The 19,588-nt window shown below is 36.6% G+C and overlaps 1 long non-coding RNA gene across 2 annotated transcripts in view; it reads left to right on the forward strand.

The window, feature by feature from the left end:
* The first annotated feature begins 1,361 nt into the window (after positions 1-1,361).
* LOC129059606 (uncharacterized) overlaps positions 1,362-19,588 on the forward strand; it is a 104,229-nt gene continuing 86,002 nt past the window's right edge. The window contains exons 1-3 of one of the 2 annotated variants that reach the window (XR_008525609.1): positions 1,365-1,512; positions 1,697-1,824; positions 3,229-3,365. This is a non-coding gene — a long non-coding RNA (uncharacterized LOC129059606). Of the gene's footprint in view, positions 1,513-1,696; positions 1,825-3,228; positions 3,366-19,588 lie in introns of both variants that reach the window. The other variant, XR_008525608.2, reaches the window with a different exon arrangement.

Raw genomic sequence — 19,588 nt, forward strand, 5'->3', positions numbered from 1 at the left:
TCATTGTAGTTTTGTTTAGTGTGCTAGATTTGTCTTGTTTGGCCCCCAGCCAGGAGGTGGTGTTTTCAAGACAGCATCAGCTGTGGTAGTGTAGCTTCCCCTAGGGTGACCTGGATAAGTATTCGGGTTTCTTAGGTGGTGAGCAGGGCCATAGAGCTCCCAAGAGATTATCAAGTGCAGGTTTCTTACATGTATATGTTGTGTAGTGGTGAACTGTGGGCTTTTACTGTACCCACCACCCGAATCATGAACATTGTATTCAATAAGTAACTTTTTAACCCTCACCCCCTCCCACCTCCCCATGTTTTGCAGACTCCAGTGTCCATTATTCTAATCTATGTGTCCATGTGTACTCACTGTTTAGCTCCCACTTATAAGGCAGCACATGTGGCATTTGACTCTCTGTTTCTGAAATATTTCACTTAAGATAATGGCCTCTAGTTCCATCCATGTTGCTGCAAAGGACATGATTTCTTTCTTTTTTTATGGCTGAGTAGTATTCCGTGGTATATCTATATTGCATTTTATCTAATCCTCTGTTGATGGACACAGGTTGACTCTATATCTTTCCTGTCGTGAATAGTACTGCAATAAACATACCAGTACAGGTATCTTATTGATATAATAAATTCTTTCTTTTGGATATTTCCCAGTAGTGGGATTGCTGAATTAAATGATAGTTCTATTTTTAGTGCTTTGAGAAATCTCCATACTGTTTTCCCTAAAGATTGTACTAATTTATATTTCCACTAACAGCATATAAGCATTCCTTTTTCTCTGCAGCCTCAACAACTTCTGTTGTTTTTTGACTTTTTATATATGATCTCTTTATAAAATAAGTTTTATGAAGAGCCTGTTGTTTTCTGACTTTTATATACAGTCAGAATTAGTATTATTAAAAATTATTGTTAATGATAGCCATTCTGACTGGTGTAAGATGGAATTTCATTGCGGTTTTAATTTGCATTTCTCTGATGCTTAGTGATGTTGAGCATTTTTCATGTTTGTTAACTGCTTGTCTGTCTTTTGAAAATTTTTGAGTGATCTCCATATGCAAGGTCTTATAGAAATTACAGGGCAAGATTGAACTCTTCAAAACATCTATTTGAAAATTCCAACAATCGTATCCTTTTGAAGATTGTTTAATAGAACTTTCTGCAGTAATAGAAGTGTTTTATAAGCTGCAGCAACAAATATGTTAGTCACTGGCCACACGTGGGTAAAGAATAAATGTAATTGGGCAGTGAGACTGAAGACTTGAACTTTAAATTTTCTTCTAATTTCATTAATTAAAATGGCCATGTGTGATTCGTGTCTGCCATATTAGAAAGCACAGTTCTAGAATTTTTTGTAGTTCTAGAACTACTGGCAGGTAGGATGCTAGGCAGCAGGTAACCCTTATTTCAATCTCTCAGCACAGAATTATCGAAGAAATATCTCCTTCTTCTTCCCCTCTAAAAACATACATTTCCAAAATAGTGGAACTTGTTTACTTAAAGTGGAATCTTCCATGTAAGATATGTGTGTAGGGGGTAGGGGGTAGGTGGGGAGTAGGTGGTATAGTTCATATCAGTGGCAAATTAAATGTCTTTTATTTATAGATGTTAGTGAGGGGGTATTTAAAGAAAGACTGAAATGCCGAATTTCCTGCAGGGATAAAGTGTGAGATTCAAGATTCACGTTGTCTTTTTCCCAGGTGAGCACCTTAATCAATCTTCAGAAACACAAGGGAGACTCCAATGCCAAATAAAGGCTATAAATCTAAATTGTTTGGCATAATAAAGATGAGATGGAGCAAGTGACTAAGCAGAGGAGTTGAAAAATGTGAGTAGAGTATTTTTAATTTTATTGATATATAATTGTTGTATATATTTTGGGGGCACTTGTGATATTTTGATACCTGTATACGATGGATAATAATGATCAAATAATAGTATTTAGGATATCCTTCACCTCAAATGTTTATCTTTCTTTGTGTTGGGAACATTGAAATTCTTCTCTTCTTTTGTAATTTGAAATATACAATACATTATTGTTAACTATAATTTCCCTAATGTACTATGATACTTGAACTTATTCCTTCTAACTACATGTTTGTACCTTTTAACCAACTTCTTTTCATTCCCTGCCCTCAAACCCCCTTCCCTTCCAGGCCTCTAGTAAACACCATTTTACTCTCTACCTCCATGAGATCCACTTTTTTAGCTTCCACATGAGTGAGAGAACATGCCATATTTATCTTACTGTGCCTGGCTTATTTCTCTTAACATAATGACCTTCAGTTTCATCCTTGTTTATGCAAATAACAGGATTTGATTATTTTATACGGGCAAATAATATTCTGTTGCATTTATATACCACATTTTCTTTATCCATTCATCTGCCGATGGACATGTGTTTTGGCTCCATATCTTGGTTATTGTGAATAGTGCTGCAATAAACATAGAAGTGTAGATATCTTTTCACAACACTGATTTCCTTTATTTTGTGTAAATACCCAGCAATAGGATTGTTGTATCATATGTATCTTAGTCTGTTTTGCATTGCTATAAGGAATACCTGAGACTGGGTAATTTATAAAGAAAAGAGGTTTATTTGCCTCACGGTTTTGCAGGCTGTACAGGCATGGCATCCACATCTGCCCAGCTTCTGGTGAGGCTTCAGAAAGCTTTTACTCATGGAAGAAGGTAGAATAGGAGCAGTCATGTCACATGGCGAAAGAGGGAGCAAGAGAGCGAGAGAGAAGGGTACCACACTCCTTTAAACAACCGGCTCTTGTGTGAACTAATGGAACACGCTTATTACCACTACAATGTTATAAGCCCTTCATGAGTAATCCACACCTGTGACCCAAACACCTTACATTAGGCCCTACCTCCAAAATTCAGGGATCAATTTCAACATGAGATTTTGAGGGGACAAATATCCAAATTATATGGTAGTTCTAATTGTAGTTTTTGAAGAACCTCCATGCTGCTTTTCATACTGGCTATACTAATTTACATATGAGCGTTCTCCTTTATCTGCATCCTCGACAGCATTTGTTGTTTTTTCATCTTTTTGATAATAGCCATTCTACTGAAGTGAGATAATATTTCATTGTGGCTTTGATTTGTATTTCACTGATGATTAGTGATGTTGAGCATTTTTTCACATACCGGTCAGCCATTTATATGTCTTCATTTGATAAATGTCTATTCAATTCTTGTGCCTTTTTTTTTTTTTAAGGAGTCTGGCTCTGTTGTCCAGGCTGGAGTACAGTGGCATGATCTCTGCTCACTGCAACCTCTACCTCCCAGGTTCAAGCAATTCTCTGCCTCAGCCTCCCGAGTAGCTGCCTTACAGGCACCTGCCACCACACCCAGGTAATTTTTTGTATTTTTAGTAGAGATGGGATTTCACCATTTTGGCCAGGCTGGTCTTGAACTCCTGACCTTGTGATCCAGCTGCCTCAGCCTCCCAAAGCGCTGGTATTACAGGAGTGAGCCACCATGCCCAGCCCTTGTGCCCATTTTTAATTGGATTATTTCTTTGTTTTCTATTGAGTTATTTGAACTTCTTATATTTTCCTAATATATTGTTGTTGGATGAACAGTTTGCAAATAGTGTTCACATTCTTTAGGTTGCTCTTCACTTCATTAATTGTTTCCTTAAAAAGCAGAAGCTTTTTAACTTAATGTAATCACATTTGTCTATTTTTGTTTTTGTTGCCTGCGCTTTTGAGGTCTTACCCAAATCATCTTTGCTCAGATCAATGTCCTAAAGTGTTTCCCCAATGTTTTCTTTTATGTCTTATATTTATCTTTCATGTCTTATATTTAAGTCTTTAATCCATTTTGGGTTGGTTTTTTGCATGTGGTGAAAGATGGGGATATAGTTTCATTCTTCTTCATGTGGATGTCCAGTCTTCCCAGCACCATTTATTAAACATGCTGTTATTTTCCCAATGTATATTATTGGTGGCTTGTCAAAGATAAGTTGACTATAAGTGGGTGGATTTATTTCTTGATTCTCTATCCTGTTCCATTGGTCAATATGTCTATTTTTATGCAAATACCATGCTGATTTGAATACTATAGCTTTGTAGTAAAATTTGAAATCAAGTAGTATGATCCCTCCAGCTATATTCTTTTTGTTTGAGATTAACTATTAAAGGACTTTTGTGTCTCTGTACAAATATTAGGGTTTTTTTTCTGTGAAGAAAATCATTGAAATTTTGATGGGGATTACACTGAATCTGTAGATTTGTTCGAGTAGTATGGAAATTTTAACAAGTTAATTCTTTTAATCCATGAGCATGGGATATCTTTTCATTTTTTGTGTATGCTCTTCAATTTCTTTCCTCAGTGTTTTATAGCTTTCCTTGCAGAGATCTTTCACATTTTGGTTAAATTTTTTCCAAAGTTTTTTGTTTGTTTGTTTTTTGTTTTTTGTAGGTGTTGTAAATGGGATTGCTTTCTTAATTTCTTTTGCAGGTTGATCACTGTTAACATATGTGAATGCTACTGAGTTTGTATGTTGATTTTGTATCCTGCAACTTTATTAAATTAATTTATTAATTCTGAGTATTTTGGTAGAGTATTTAGGTTTTTCTAACTATAAGAGCATGTTCTTTGCAAGCAACGATAATTTGACTTCTTTAATTTGAATTCGTATGGCTTTTATTTATTTATCTTGCCAGATTGCTCTGGCTAGGATTTCCAGTACTATTTTGAATAGAAGTGGTGGAAGTTTCAAATCTTAGTCAAAAAGCTTTCAATTTTTTTGAGACGGAGTTTCGCTCTTGTTGCCCAGGCTGGAGTGCAATGGTGCCATCTCGGCTCACCGCAAACTCCCCCTCCCAGGTTCAATCGATTCTCCTGCCTCAGCCTCCCAAGTAGCTGGGATTACAGACATGTTCTGCCATGCCTGGCTAATTTTGTATTTATTTATTTATTTATTTTTAGTAGAGATGGGGTTCTCCATGTTGGTCAGGCTGGTCTTGAACTCCTGACCTCAGGTCATCTGCCCACCTTGGCCTCCCAAGTGCTGGGATTACAAGCATGAGCCACCATGCCTGGCCCTATTGAATGCTTTTTAAGCATCTATTGAAAAGCTATTATGGTTTTTAATCTTGATTCTGTTGATCTGATTTGTCACATTTATTGATTTGCGTATGTTGACGCCTCCTTGCAATGAATTTCAGTTCCTCATGGTGAATCTTTTTAATGGGTTGTTGAATTCATTTTGTTATTACTTTTTTTTTTTTGAGACAGAATCTGGCTCTGTAATCCAGGCTGAAGTGCAGTTGGCGCGATCTCAGCTTACTGCAACCTCCGCCTCCCAGTTCAAGCAATTCTTCTGTCTCAGGCTCCCAAGGAGCTGGAACTATAGGCATGCGCCACCATTCCTGGTTATTTTTTGTATTTTTAGTAGAGATGAGGTTTTGCCATGTTGGCCTGGCTGATCTCAAACTCCTGACCTTAGATGATCCACCCGCCTTGCCTCCCAAAGTGCTGGGATTACAGGCATGAGCCACCACACCTGTCTCAGTTTTTTAATATTTTGTTAAATATTTTTGCATCTCTTTTCATTAGGGATATTGGCTTCCTCTTTTTCTTGTCTTTCTCTTTTTCTTGTGTCCCTGTCTGGTTTTGATATCAGGGTAAGGCCGGCCTGTGAGTGAAGTACAGAAGGTAAGATGAGGATAAGCGTCAGAACAGAAGGCTCAAATAATCAGATAAAATTGATCAGGTAACCATCAATGTCAAAGAAATATGGTGGAGAACTATATTTGAATTAAGATTATGCAAAGAAGGTAAATAACTATACCAAGAAGTTCTTCAGTAACTGAAATAAATTACCATTGGGAGCAGCAATTCATGACCAGATGTGCCCATGTCTTTTAAGGCCCTCTAACACTTCTGCTATGTTATAGATCAGTGTGATCTTTGAGGATCATAAAATATTTTATGTATTTCTATCTTTCTCATTAATTTAGAGTAAAATCTACTAAAATACATATGGGTGATGTTTGATAAAATTAATTGTTTTTAGAATACTGGCTGTTTTGTGTTTTCTATTCTGAAAAATACAGTTGTTTTTGAAACTTACTTAACCAAAAATATGTAGAATTTTCTGCCGGTAAAGCACTCTTATAATCATTTTTAAAATAGTGTATTTAATCATCATACTATTTCCAGTTACCAGATGTTGAAATTTAAACAAGGAATTTAAGCAACTGCCTTCTCAAAGTCACACTGATAGTGAATTGAGGATCCTACATTTTAAACTTGCAGTTTATCTGCAGAATTCATGCTCCTCAAACATAAAAACAAACAAAAAATGAATTAAAACTATAGAGTGGACTCTGGAATCAAACATAGCCAGATTCAGTTCATTGATCTTCTAGCTATATGACCTATTTAATTTACTTTTTTTTCTCATTGTAGATGGAATTGAATTTTTCTCAAGATTCAATATGTTTTAGAATTGGAACTGCTTCAAAATTTTACTTTTATTTTACCCTGTAATCTATTTGTTCACCAATATTTTTGAGTGCCTATTATTTACCAGGCATTGTTATCATAAGTATAGATAAAAAGCAAAGGTCCCTGATCTTTTGAAACTATATATTATGTACCCATTAGTTTGTTTCATATCCTATCACAGTGGTCCAAGACACTCATTTGATAGTGTCCTAACTTTATTCCATTAAAAGCCATTCAGTGTTCTTAAATTATGCATTGTTTATCAAATGTCTTCTCAATAAAAAATAAATAATATAAAGTATTATTCCATATCAATATCTGTCCCTATGAGTCAGGTGACACATTTTCAAGTAGTGTGACTGGACTTTTGTAACCACTGTATATACAGCTCAGAGAAAAACAAGCTTAATTACAGTTGAATATGAATGGTTTCTTGCCACAAGTAGATCATATCCTTGTCAAGAAGCATTTGAGTCACATCAAAGAGTAGTAATTAATGTTAATGGGAAACCCAACAAAATCAATTCCTTTCCTGCATTTAGTCTCCCAGGAAGAGTTTGGCTTCAGCTCACTATTGATGGATAGGCTCTTTGATTTTGGGAAAATGACACTGTGATTACTTGGGCTATTGAAACTAGAAATGCTTCTCATGGGATTAGCTATACAATCATCATTTTCCCTTTAGAGACACACTTAGATCTTGATTAATCATCCCAGGTTCGTAGAGACTGCAGGTAGGAAAATGTTGTATGTGATATAGAGCTCCACAAATTATTACCATTTGTAATCATTGCAGTTGCTGCAATTTCTAGATGGGATCATGTATAGCATTTTGAAAAGAAATAATTCTTTGATTACAGGAGTAGTTAGGTGTGCCCTTATACTATTACAGTGGATACATAAAGTACATTTGATTAGTTTTGTTTTGATTTGCTTGCCTGCTCCTCATCCATTTTTCCTTCTTTTGATAAAAGCACACTGACCTTAATTTTTGGAACCACTAATTTCTCATTGTCAATACTCTGGCTCTGATTATGAGTATGTGAGCCAGTGCTGGCCAATCAGCAGGTTCTCCCTTCTAGCCACAGTGTGATGAGAACATGGCTCAAGTCAGCCAGTACAGTGAAACTCAATCCTTGCATTTTTCTGGAACTGTTAACTATTATTTGTTACTTCTGAAACTCTTTTATGCTGACTGACTGCTCAGAGGATTGCATATAAGCCATACTGTATTGGAGTGTTCCATGTGGGAATAGATTGACCAAGTACATCCAAAATGGAGGAAAGTCATAAAACATAAAGTAAATGAGTTCTGGTAGTGCCATCTGAGATCATGTATCTGGCATTGCTGGAAAACCATGCTACCTTCCTTTGTGTTGTTAAGATATGCAAGCCACTGATTCTTCTTTGTTACCTAATCCAGTTTTGGTTTGGTTTCTGTATCTAAGAGTCATCTGGAATTGCTCAAATGCTCCTCCTTGAAAACTGTGAGCCTGGATTAATGTTCCATAAGTCAGGGATGAGGAAAGGTGTTCAGTGTGGACTATGGCACAACCAATGGCTACCTCATGAGGGTACCTGGACTTACAAAGATTATTCTGCTAGCTAAAGTTCAAGAATATGAACACAGACAAACTAGAACCAAAGTCAAAATTAGGAAATAAGTATAGAGAAAAGTCATTGTCAAGGCTGAAGGATGGAGGTGGGGAAGATTCCTTAAAGACTGAGCCTTTAATAAGGTGTTCTTCAAATCACATTTGAATGCTGAGGTGGTTCCAGTGAAATTTACCAATAAGGTAAATGTTCCAAATGTAGCAGTCTGTAATCCCTCATGTGAATATTGTTTGTATACAATAGACTTTATACCTAAAGTACTGACTTTGATGATAATTATATCTGAAATAGGTTTTGAATAAACCATCTTGAAAATTCGGTAAATCAGTGCTTTCTATGAAGCAGGAGGACGAGACTCAGTTAGCTAGGAAAATCTGTGCCCATGCTACTCAGATTTCTGCCTGTGATTTACCATGACAGAAAGTTTGGCATCAGCCACATTCAAGGTATTAGTGTTTTGCTTTTGCTTTCTTCTGTTTGAATTTGTGTGAAATGTTATTCATCATGATTCTTTGAGCAAAGTTTGGCTTTTTCTGTAAGAACCTATTATGGTATGGCTTAAGGCTGTATACGTTAGTCTTCAATCTTTCATGACTGCTGCTTGAGTCATAATTAAAAGTTAGCTGTAAAATGCCACATAAATTCGTCAAACTTTGTCCATTAGGCTTAGGTTCTAAGAGGAATATATTTTTGGTTTATAATATGTAGGTCATTAAAAAAATGGAAAAGAATGAAAGAAGCTTTTGACTGTAACTCATTTATATTTTATGAAACAAATGCCTCAGCACTTATATTTTACTCACCTTTTAATTAAAGCATGCATACAGTGTTATGTAACTATTAATAAGTCTAAGTATTGCTGTGAAGCACTGCTATGCTTCAACAACTTTTATAAAAAGTTCATTCTGCTAATTCCAAAACTTTTGCTGGGATATTTTACTAAGATGACTTCATATATAATAGGTATTTCCTTGAGTGGCCTAATTGTATATTTAAATATTCCTCTTTTTAAAGTGGCAATGAGTTTTGCTTTCCATGCCTAATTGTAACTAAGCTAAACTCCTTTACCTGATTTATAGGTCTTCATATATCCTGGCATACTTTAAGTTAGTTGGCTTTACTCAAACCAGCTTAGGAAATAAGAGGAAGAAGAAAAGGAAGAATAACAGGGAAACAGAGAGGAGGAGGAAGAGAATGTAAGAATTTGTAGTTATCATTAGGTACAACTGGATCTTGGAATTTAAGCAATGTCATTGGCTGGTACTCCTCATCCCCTGACTCTGTTCTATTCTCCGCATGTTGGCAATAAACTGCTGGTAATATATCCAAGGCCAAAACATTTTAGCTTAGATTGATGATTGAAAAAGTGATTTAAAATAATGCTACCTCTAGAACTGTGGTGGTTAGTACAACTTCTTTCTAGTATGTAATCATACTTTCCTGTTGACAAAGAAAAATAATTTCACTCTGGCTATCAGGGGACACTCAAAATCTTCAAACTAGTGTTAATAACCACAAGGTAGTTCTAGTTTCTTTAAGATATATGCTGCCACATTTGAGTAATTTATACATACAAGTATATTTCCTGCTCACATAACTTCTGTGCAGATGCTCCTGGCCAGTCTCCATTTGGTAATTCGGGAGCCTAGAGTTCTTCCATCTTACAGGTTCACTCTCTCTAGGAACTTAGGATCTTTTGTATCTGGCAATTAGATGGGGTATGAGCAAGGGTATAGAGAGGGCATGTTTCATTTTATTAACCAACATTTTGTTCAAGTGAAACACATAGCAGTAGCGTACATTCCTTAGGCAAGAATTAGTCCCATCTAGACGCGGGGAAGGATGGGAAATGTAACTCCTAGCTAGCCAGGCACAGCCCAATCCCAGCTGCATATTATGTGTGGAATTAAGTATGAATATTTGGTGGACAACTATTTATGTCTGCCACTACACTTAGATAAGGCTCCAGTAAGCTGATTGTGAGGATTTGAAAAACTACAATGCATAGTATCAACAAAATTGGCAGCAGTATGAACAATTCAGGCATGCAACTATTTTTTATGCAGTAAAGACAAAACAAAACATCAAAAATCAAAGAAACCAAAACGTGTTGAGCTATTTCCCATTTTATGGTTTTGTTTCCGTTTTCTGTTTCTTGCTGCTTGTGTTTTCTTTTTGCTTTAAGAAACATTGGAAATACAACCTCAGGCTGGCATATTATGAGTGACAACAGACTTTTGTGATTTCTCTCTCAAATCTTAACTTGTTCTTTCACTATTTCTTTTTTTTTGTTTTTTTGTTTTGTTTTGTTTTTTGTTTTTGTTTTTTGTTTTTTGAGACGGAGTCTCGCACTGTCACCCAGGCTGGAGTGCAGTGGCGCGATCTCGGCTCACTGCAAGCTCCGCCTCCCAGGTTCACGTCATTCTCCTGCCTCAGCCTCCAGAGTAGCTGGGACTAAAGGTGCCCGCCACCACGCCCGGCTAATTTTTTTTTTTTTTGTATTTTTAGTAGAGACGGGGTTTCACCGTGTTAGCCAGGATGGTCTCGATCTTCTGACCTCGTGATCTGCCCGCCTCGGCCTCCCAAAGTGCTGGGATTACAGACGTGAGCCACCGCGCCCGGCCTCTTTCATTATTTCTTAAAATATTTTTAAGTATTAACCCAAAGGAATTGATTTTAACACATGTAATTCCAATGTCTGAATTTACTGTGTTCTGTCCTGTCAAGATGATGCTAATTAACTGCTTTTTAAAGTATTCTATTTGGTTTGTTTAATATAGTAGTGTACTATTTACCATCTTCACAAATACGAAGACTGAAAGTTTCAACAGTATTTTACTGAATGAAAAATACAAAACAGGTGGCAATTACCACAATACTGTGTTCGATGATAAAACACTGGCAAATTGGATAATTTATCAGCAGACGTTTTATTATGTTAATTCACTTAATTTTGGATATAAGGAGTCTAAACTAACCAAAGCTATGTGCAAACTAAGAGAATACAGAGACAAGCACAGGGCACTGACTTGTTTTGTATGATAATTTTCCCTAATAAGATTCCCACAAAAGTCAATTTTGTTTTAGTCAATAAATCATAGCAGGAAATCCTAGCCAGAGCAATTAGACAAGTGTAAGAGGTAAAAGGCATCTAAATAGGGAAAGATAAAATCAAACTATCCGTCTTTGCTGATGATATGATTCCATACCTAGAAAATCTTAAAGACTATGGCCAAAGGCTCCTGGAACTGATAAATGACAGTTTCAAGATACAAAATCAATGTACAAAAATCATAGAATTACTACATAATACTATGTACTACTATTACTAAAATCATAGAATTTGTAGAACTACAAAACACTGCTGAAAGAAATCACAGATGACACAAACAAATGGAAATGCAGTCTACACATTCAGTGCTATTCCTATCAAACTACCAATGTCATTTTTCACAGAATTAGAAATAATTATTTTAAAATTCATATGTAATGAAAAAGAGGCTGAGTGATCAAAGCATTTTTTTTTCTTTTTGGAGATGGAGTCTCACTCTGTCATCAGGCTGGAGTGCAGTGGCGTAATCTCAGCTCACTGCAACCTCCAACTTCCTGGTTCAAGCAATTCTCCTGCCTCAGCCTCCTGGGTAGCTGGGATTACTGGCATGCACCACCATATCCAGTAATTTTTGTATTTTTAGTAGAAACAGGGTTTCATCATGTTGGCCAGGAGGGTCTCAATCTCCTGACCTCATGATCCACCCACCTTAGCCTCCCAAAGTGTAGTCAAAGCAATTTTAAGCAAAAAGAAAAAGCTGGAAGTGTCACATTACTTGATTTCAAACTATACTATAAGGCTACAATAAACAAAACATCATGGTGCTGGTACAAAAACAGACACATAGAAAAATGGAGCAGAACAGAGAACTGAGAAATAAAGCCACATGCCTATAGCCAACAAAGTTGATAAAACCAAGCAATGGGGAAAGGACTAAATGATGCTGCGATAACTGGCTAGTCATATGCAGAAGAATGTAACTGGACCCCTACCTTTCACTATATACAAAAAGTAACTCTAGATGGATTAAATATTTAAATGTAAGAATTCTAAATATAAGAATCCTAGGAGAAAATCCAGGAGACCAACATTTTAGACACTAGTCTTGGAAAGAATTTACGACTAAGTCCTCAGAAGCAACTGCAACAAAAAAGAAAATTGACAAATGAGACTTATTTAAACCAAAGAGCTTCTGCATAGCAACAAGAAGGAATAGAGTAAATAGCCTATGTAATGGAAGAAAATATTTGGAAACTATTCATGTGATAAAGTTCTAACATCCAGAATCTATGAGTAACTTAATCCAACAAATGAAAAACAACCCCATTAAAAAAATGGGCAAAGGACATAAACAGACACTTTTCAAAAGAAGACATACAAGCAGCAAACAAATATATGACAAATGCTCCACATCATTATCATCAGAGACATGCAAATTAAAATTACAGAGAGATATTATTTCACACCAGTCAGAATGGCTAGTGTGAAAAATATCTATATATAAAAATATATATAGATATAAAATAAGTCAAAAAATAGTTACTGATGAGCCTGCAGAGAATAGGGAACACTTACACACTGTTGTTGAAAGTGTAAATTAATTCAGCCATTATAAAAAGCATTTTGGCAATTTCTAAAAGAACTTAATGCAGAACTAACATTTGACCCCTTAATCACACTACTATATATATATCCAAAAGAAAATCAATTGTTCTTCCAAAAAGACACATGCACTTATGTGTTCAGTGCAGGACAATTTACAATAACAAAGACATGGAATCAACCAACGTGCCTATCGATGGTGAATTAGATAAATAAAATATGGTACGTGTATACTATGAAATACTATGCAACCAGAAAAGAAAACAAATCATATCATTTGCTGAAACATGGATGCAGTTGGAGGTCATTATCCTAAGCAAATTAACAGAGGGACAGAAAACCAAATACCACATGTCCTCACTTATAAGTGAGGGCTAAACAATGGGTACTCATGGATATAAAGATGGCAGCAATAGACACTGGGGACTACTAAAGGAGGGAAAAAGGGAGGGCATCTGGGTTTGAAAAACTGTTAGGTATTATGCTCACTTCCTGCATGAAGGGTCCAATCATACCCAAACCTCAGCATCACGCAATATACTCATGTAACAAACCTGCACATGTATCCCATAAATCTAAAATAAAAGTTAAAATTATATTAAAAAATAATTCATGACAAGTCCCCAAACTGATGTCTCTAAACCACATTTATTAAAGATTCATAATTCTTTTGAAATTTCTGATAATGTTTTAAAAAATAATTTGTCATAATTTGTTCTCTCTGCTGGAAATTAAAATATTTCCTTCCCATTTGTCACTCATATTCATTCAACAATAAATATATATATGCATATATATATATGTTTTGCTCTCAAAGTAGTTCTTTTTATACCAGAACTGTTATTACCAGAACTGAATAATGATATCTGAAAATGACATCAGTGACATTTCAGAGAAGTGTATGGTAAATGTTGAATAAGTTAAACAGATAATATATGTCATGTACTCTGAGTATAAAATTTACTCTGAGTATATATCATGTACTCTGAGTAGAAAATCACAGAGAAGAAGAGTAACCTGAAAAATCTTCTTGGAGGTGGTATGAATTAGAGATTTTAGGAGTTGAATAGTATAAGAATAAGCTAGGAATTTCCAAAGAGGAAAACAGTGTGAAAGAATGATAGAGAAGAGGTCTGAGTATAACATTTAGAAGAATCAGAAAAGTGTTATGGCTGAAGAGGGGAGGGCTCAAGGAGAGGAGGGTAAAGAACTTTGAGAGCTGATAAACCCACCAAGCAGTTTATTTGGGGGAACAGAATAAGTTATGTATAAATTAAGACCTTAATGATGAGGCAGTAATACCGACTCTGCAGTGTGGAAGTAAGGAATCTGAAAAAGTTTCCAGTAAAAAGAATGACATCCACAAAAATCCAAAGGAGACTAAAGTATTGATTACTTAAGGAACTACGAAAAGTTCAAAATGATTAAAAGATAAAGCGTTTATGCATGGGAAAGGGAAGAGAAGACAATAGTTGGGATTGAGAAAGATGAGTTGTAGGAGGTTGCTTAGCTTGGGCCAAAACCTGGAGGCTATTTTTCATCACATTTAAAGGTAGGATTTTACTCTGAAAGCACTGTGTATTAGTCCATTCTCACACTGCTAATAAAGACATACCTAAGAATGAGTTACTTATAAAGGAGAGAGGCTTAATTGACTCACAGTTCAGCATGGCTGGGCCCCAGGAAACTAACAACTGGGGCAGAAGGAGAAGCAAACACATCCTATTTCTCATGGAAATAGCAAGGAGAAGTGCCAAGCAAAAGAGGGAAAAGGCCCTTATAAAATCATCAGATCTTGTGAGAACACACTCACTATCATGAGAACAGCATGAGCGTAACCACCCCCATGATTAAACTACCCCCAACTGGCTCCCTCCCACATCATGTGGGGATTATGGGAACTAAAATTCAAGATGATATTTGGGTGGAGACACAGCCAAACCATATCATTCCACCCCTGACCCCTCCCAAATCTCATGTCCTCCCATTTCAAAACATGATCATGCTCTTCCCACAGTCCCACAAAGTCTTAACTCATTCCAGCATTAACTCTGAAGTCCAAGTTCAAAGTCTCATCTGAGACAAGGCAAGTCCCTTCCACCCGTGAGCCTGTGAAATAAAAAGTAAGTTAGTTACTTCATAGATAAAATGGGACTACAGTCATTGGGTAAATACAGCCATCCTATATGGGAGAAATTGGCCAAAACAAAGGGGCTACAGACCCCATGAAAGTCTGAAATCCAATAGGTCTGCCATTATACCTTAAAGTTCCATAATGATCTTCTTTGACTCCCTGCCTCAAATTCAGGTCATGCTGATGCAAAAGATGGGCTGCAATGGCCTTGAGCAGCTTCATCCCTGTGGTTTTGCAGGATAAAGCTCCTATCCTGGCTGCTTTCATGGACTGGCATTGAGTGTCTGTGGCTTTTCCAGATGTAGAATACAAGCTGTCAGTGAATCTCCCATTCTGGGGTCTGGAGGACAGTTGGGACAGTTCTTACAGCTCCACTAGGCAGTGCCACAGTGGAGTGGCTCTGTTTGGGGGGTCTGACTCCACATTTCCCTTCTGCACTGCCCTAGCAGAGGTTCTCCATGAGGGCTCCACCCCTGCAGCAATCTTCTATCTGGACATCCAGGCATTTCTATACATCCTCTGAAATCTAGGCAGACGTTCCCAAACCTCAATTCTTGAGTTCTGTGCACCTGCAGGCCCAAAACCACATGTAAGCTGCCAAGGCTTGGGGCTTGCACTGTCTGAAGCAATGGCCTGAGCTGTATATTGACCCATTTTAGCCATGGCTGGAGCTGAAGCAGCTGGGACACAGGGCCCAAAGATGCATGACCCAAAGATGCATGTAGCAGGTAGGCCCTTGGGCCCAGCCCATGAAACCATTTTTCCCTCCAATGCCTCTGGGCCTTTGATAGAAGGGGATACCTTGAAGGTTTTTTACATGCCCTGGAGACATTTTCCCCATTGTCTTCATGATTCACATTCGACTCCTCATTACTTATGCAAGTTTCTGCATCAGGCTTGAATTTCTCCCCCAAAAATGGGTTTTTTATTTTCTTTTACATCATCAGGCTGGAAATTTTTCAAACTTTTATGATCTGCTTCCTCTTAAATGCTTTGCTGCTTAGAAATTTCTCCTGCCAGATACCCTAAATCATCTCTCTCCAGTTCAAAGTTCCACAGATTTCTAGGGCAGGGGCAATATTCTGCCAGTCCATTTGCTAAATCATAGCAAGAATCACTATTATTCCAGTTTCCCAACAAGTTCCTTATCTCTGAGACCATCTCAGCCTGGACTTCATTGTCCATATCATTATCAGCATTTTGGGCAAAGCAATTCAACAAGTCTCTAGGAAGTTCCAAACTTTCCCACATCTTCCTGCCTTCTGAACTCTCCAAGTCTTTTAAAGGTTCCAAACTTTCCCACATTTTTCTGTATTATTCAGAGCCCTCCAAACTTATCCAACCTCTGCCTGTTACACAGTTCCAATGTTACTTCCACATTTTCAGGTATCTTTACTCCAGCACCCCACTTGTACCAATTTACTGTATTAGTCCATTTTCATGCTGCTAATAAAGACATACCTGAGATGGGTAGTTCATAAAGAAAAGAGGTTTAATTGACTCACAGTTCAGCATGGCTGGGGAGGCCTCAGGAAACTTACAATCATAGTGGAAAGGGAAGCAAACATGCCCTTATTCACATTGTGGCAGCAAGGAGAAGTGCTGAGCAAAAGGGGGAAATGCCCCTTATAAAATCATCAGATCTCATGAGAACTCATTCACTACCATGAGAACATCATGAGAGTGATTGCCCCCATGATTAAATTATCCCTCCCATGACAAGTGGGGATTGTGGGCAATTCAAGATAAGTTTCGGGACACTGCCAAACCGTACCACACTGGGAGCTCTTTGGAAGGAAGAACAGGGTCAGAATATGGTGGATTACACTAAGCTGCAGTGGGGATGATCTAAAAGAGTTGGCACAGTTGTTGGAGGTAGGAAGAACCATTATTAGAAAATTGAAGTGAATTTAGATGATAAACAGTAGTGAAGGGACTCTAGTGGCATGGTAATAGAAAGAAGTAAATAGATGAATGGTGTAGTAAGGAGAAAGAACTCATAAGTATTTCTGTGGGACCTTAGGACCATTCTGGTGCCCTCTTGGTCCATGCATTTCCACTTTGGGTATCCTTACCCTATATTGTATTAGGCATATTACAAAATACTTACAAACCTATTGAATATCATAAGTAATTATAACGAAGTGGAATTCTCTAATTTTTATAATTGAGTTCTTATAAATTCCGTTATTAATTTTTTCTTACAATTTTAACGTTATTAGGTTAAATCTATGCTTTGATTTTTACATTTATATAAGATTTGCATTGAGCAATTGGTTAGTAATAAAATAATTCATGGGGAATTAACTAAATCATTATAATTTTAATTTTTCTGGGTTTATATATGGATATGTAAATTTTATGTACAATTTCAAATGTTTTCAGAAGCCCTTCAAAAGCTTTTCGGTCCTAGGTGCTGTACTTTTTATATAACGTTGTCTTGGATGGTGGCGACTCTCACTAATATGTCAAGAATCATGAAAAGGAAGATCAAATTCCAAGAGCCTCCCACAACACCCTTTTAGAGTTTCATGTACTAAAGTTCTAAATCAATACTTTTAAATTCAGCAAGTCTTTGAGGATGCTCTAGATCATGGAGTAAGTTTCCCCACCTCCTTGTGGAGATGTTTGTAGCTCAGTGGGGGAAAAAAAAAAGGAGAAATCTGTTTTTCCATGCAGACCCTTCTTGTAAATGCAGTCGTTTGTGGTCTTAGGGAAGGAGGAAAAAAACACAGCTGCTGCTGTATCTCCGGCCAGCCCCGGCCACTCTGTGAAGCTATTTCAGTAATAAAAGGGCCCAGCATGCTGCAGAAGGGCAGATGCTGCATTGACGTCAGCCCCTCCTCAGGGCCAGTCTTCAGCGTGCACATATTCATCTGGCCATGAACAGTGCACCCCACGAATCCACACTGACATGTCATGGCTACAGTACTGACTTACACTTTCTCCTTGACCACTTGCCATTTCTGCAGAAATCAGAATCTTCTCCTTGCTTCTTTACAATTGCCAGCTAAGCCTTGTACTGGAGCAGAGTCAGAGGCAAAAAGGCAATGCAATTTATGACACATGAGTAAAGTGAAAGTAAGTCAAAGCTCTCGGATATCTAAAAAATTAAAATTAAATTTTTTCAAAAAAATTTTCCTCAAATTTTTTTTTCATTTACCAGTTTGTTCTATAGCGTGCTCTGAATCAAATTTACCACTATTTCAAGGGAATATTAGATTTTTTATTGGAGTTATTTGATATGAATCTGTCATGTAGACAATTAAGATCAATATTCAGCTTTTATATATTTTTATATATTTTTTCCTCCAATCAGCACTTTTTAGGAAAAAAAAAGCAAGCTGGGTGAAGAGTTAGAAGGGACAGAGAAGAAGAGGTAGAAAAAAATGGTAACGGAGAGAAAAAAGAAAAAGAAAAAACTGTGAAAAAAATCTGTGAAAATCACTTTTCGTCTTTCTGTCTTCCATGAATGATTAATTCAAACTTTCTTTAAAAATTTCCCCATCTAATCATATGGAGCCTCTACTCCAAATGAAGTTCACTTCGTGAGTATAAAGGTAACATCCCCAGATTAAGGAGTTTGGTTATTTTCTTCCTGTCACTAAATAAAATTAAAAATGTTATTTGGCATTACTGTTCCAGTCCTGTAGATTATAAATTATGGCCATGGGTCTAGTTAAAGCTAGTTTTCTTTGGCACTCACATTCACCAGGCATCCCACCCTCTCATTCTTTAATGGACTCGTCTGTATGATCTCTTCTTTTCTTTTTTTTTTTCTATTATTTATTTTTTCTTGCTATGTTGCCCAAGCTCATCTTAAGCTCCTTGCCTCAAGCAATCTTCCTGAATCAGGCTCTTGAGTGGCTGGGATTATAGGCACAAGCCACTGCACCTCATATAATCTCTTATAAAAAACATTTATCTTTGGCTTCCAGAACTTGATCAGCCAATATGTTCAGCATAAAAAACTAGTTCTGTAATAAACACTGACTTGTTTGCTCCTCTCTAAACTATGTTCATTTTATCTCCAGAGATAAACTGTAAATTATCTTTGAACATCAAACTGATAGTGTGTGCTGCTTCCAGGGTAATTGGAAACCCTGAGCCCCAATCTAGAAAATATATAATAGTATATCAATGTGTATTGTTTTATTTAGTCTTTTACAAGAGCTCATCAAATGCCAGACTTTGCTAAAATTTGAGGAGATGGAGAAGATGAATTTGAATCCATTCTCTAGGGATGCTCTCAACAAAGTGGAGGTGATGGACTTGTGATCTGATGAATTCAGAAAAACATGACAAGTTTATGAATGAAAGGTAGTGAGGACATAAAAATTGGGTAATTAATTTTGCCCAGTGTGGTCATATCAATATATATATTTAATCTGGGTGTAGGTTTTAAAGAATATATATGACTTTATTAGGATAAAAATTAGGGAAAGAGTTAGGAAATTTCCAGGCAGAGGTAATATTTCAAAATCATAATAAAAGTTTCCCCAACCTTTAGCACACAACCATGTAAATAGAATTTACTATTTAACATAGTTTCATTTTGATTAATAAAAAATCCTCTATATTTGCTGGGAAAACCTAGATTAATATTTGCCTAAAAACTACAAAGAGAGCCAAAGCCCTTTTACTCTGTATTTAATGTGCTGTCTTAAATAAAAGCTGAGATGATTCAGTTATCACAAAGAGAAATATGCCAAATAT

Source organism: Pongo abelii, chromosome 4 (genome assembly GCF_028885655.2).
Source record: "Pongo abelii isolate AG06213 chromosome 4, NHGRI_mPonAbe1-v2.0_pri, whole genome shotgun sequence".
NCBI classification, from domain to species: domain Eukaryota; kingdom Metazoa; phylum Chordata; class Mammalia; order Primates; family Hominidae; genus Pongo; species Pongo abelii.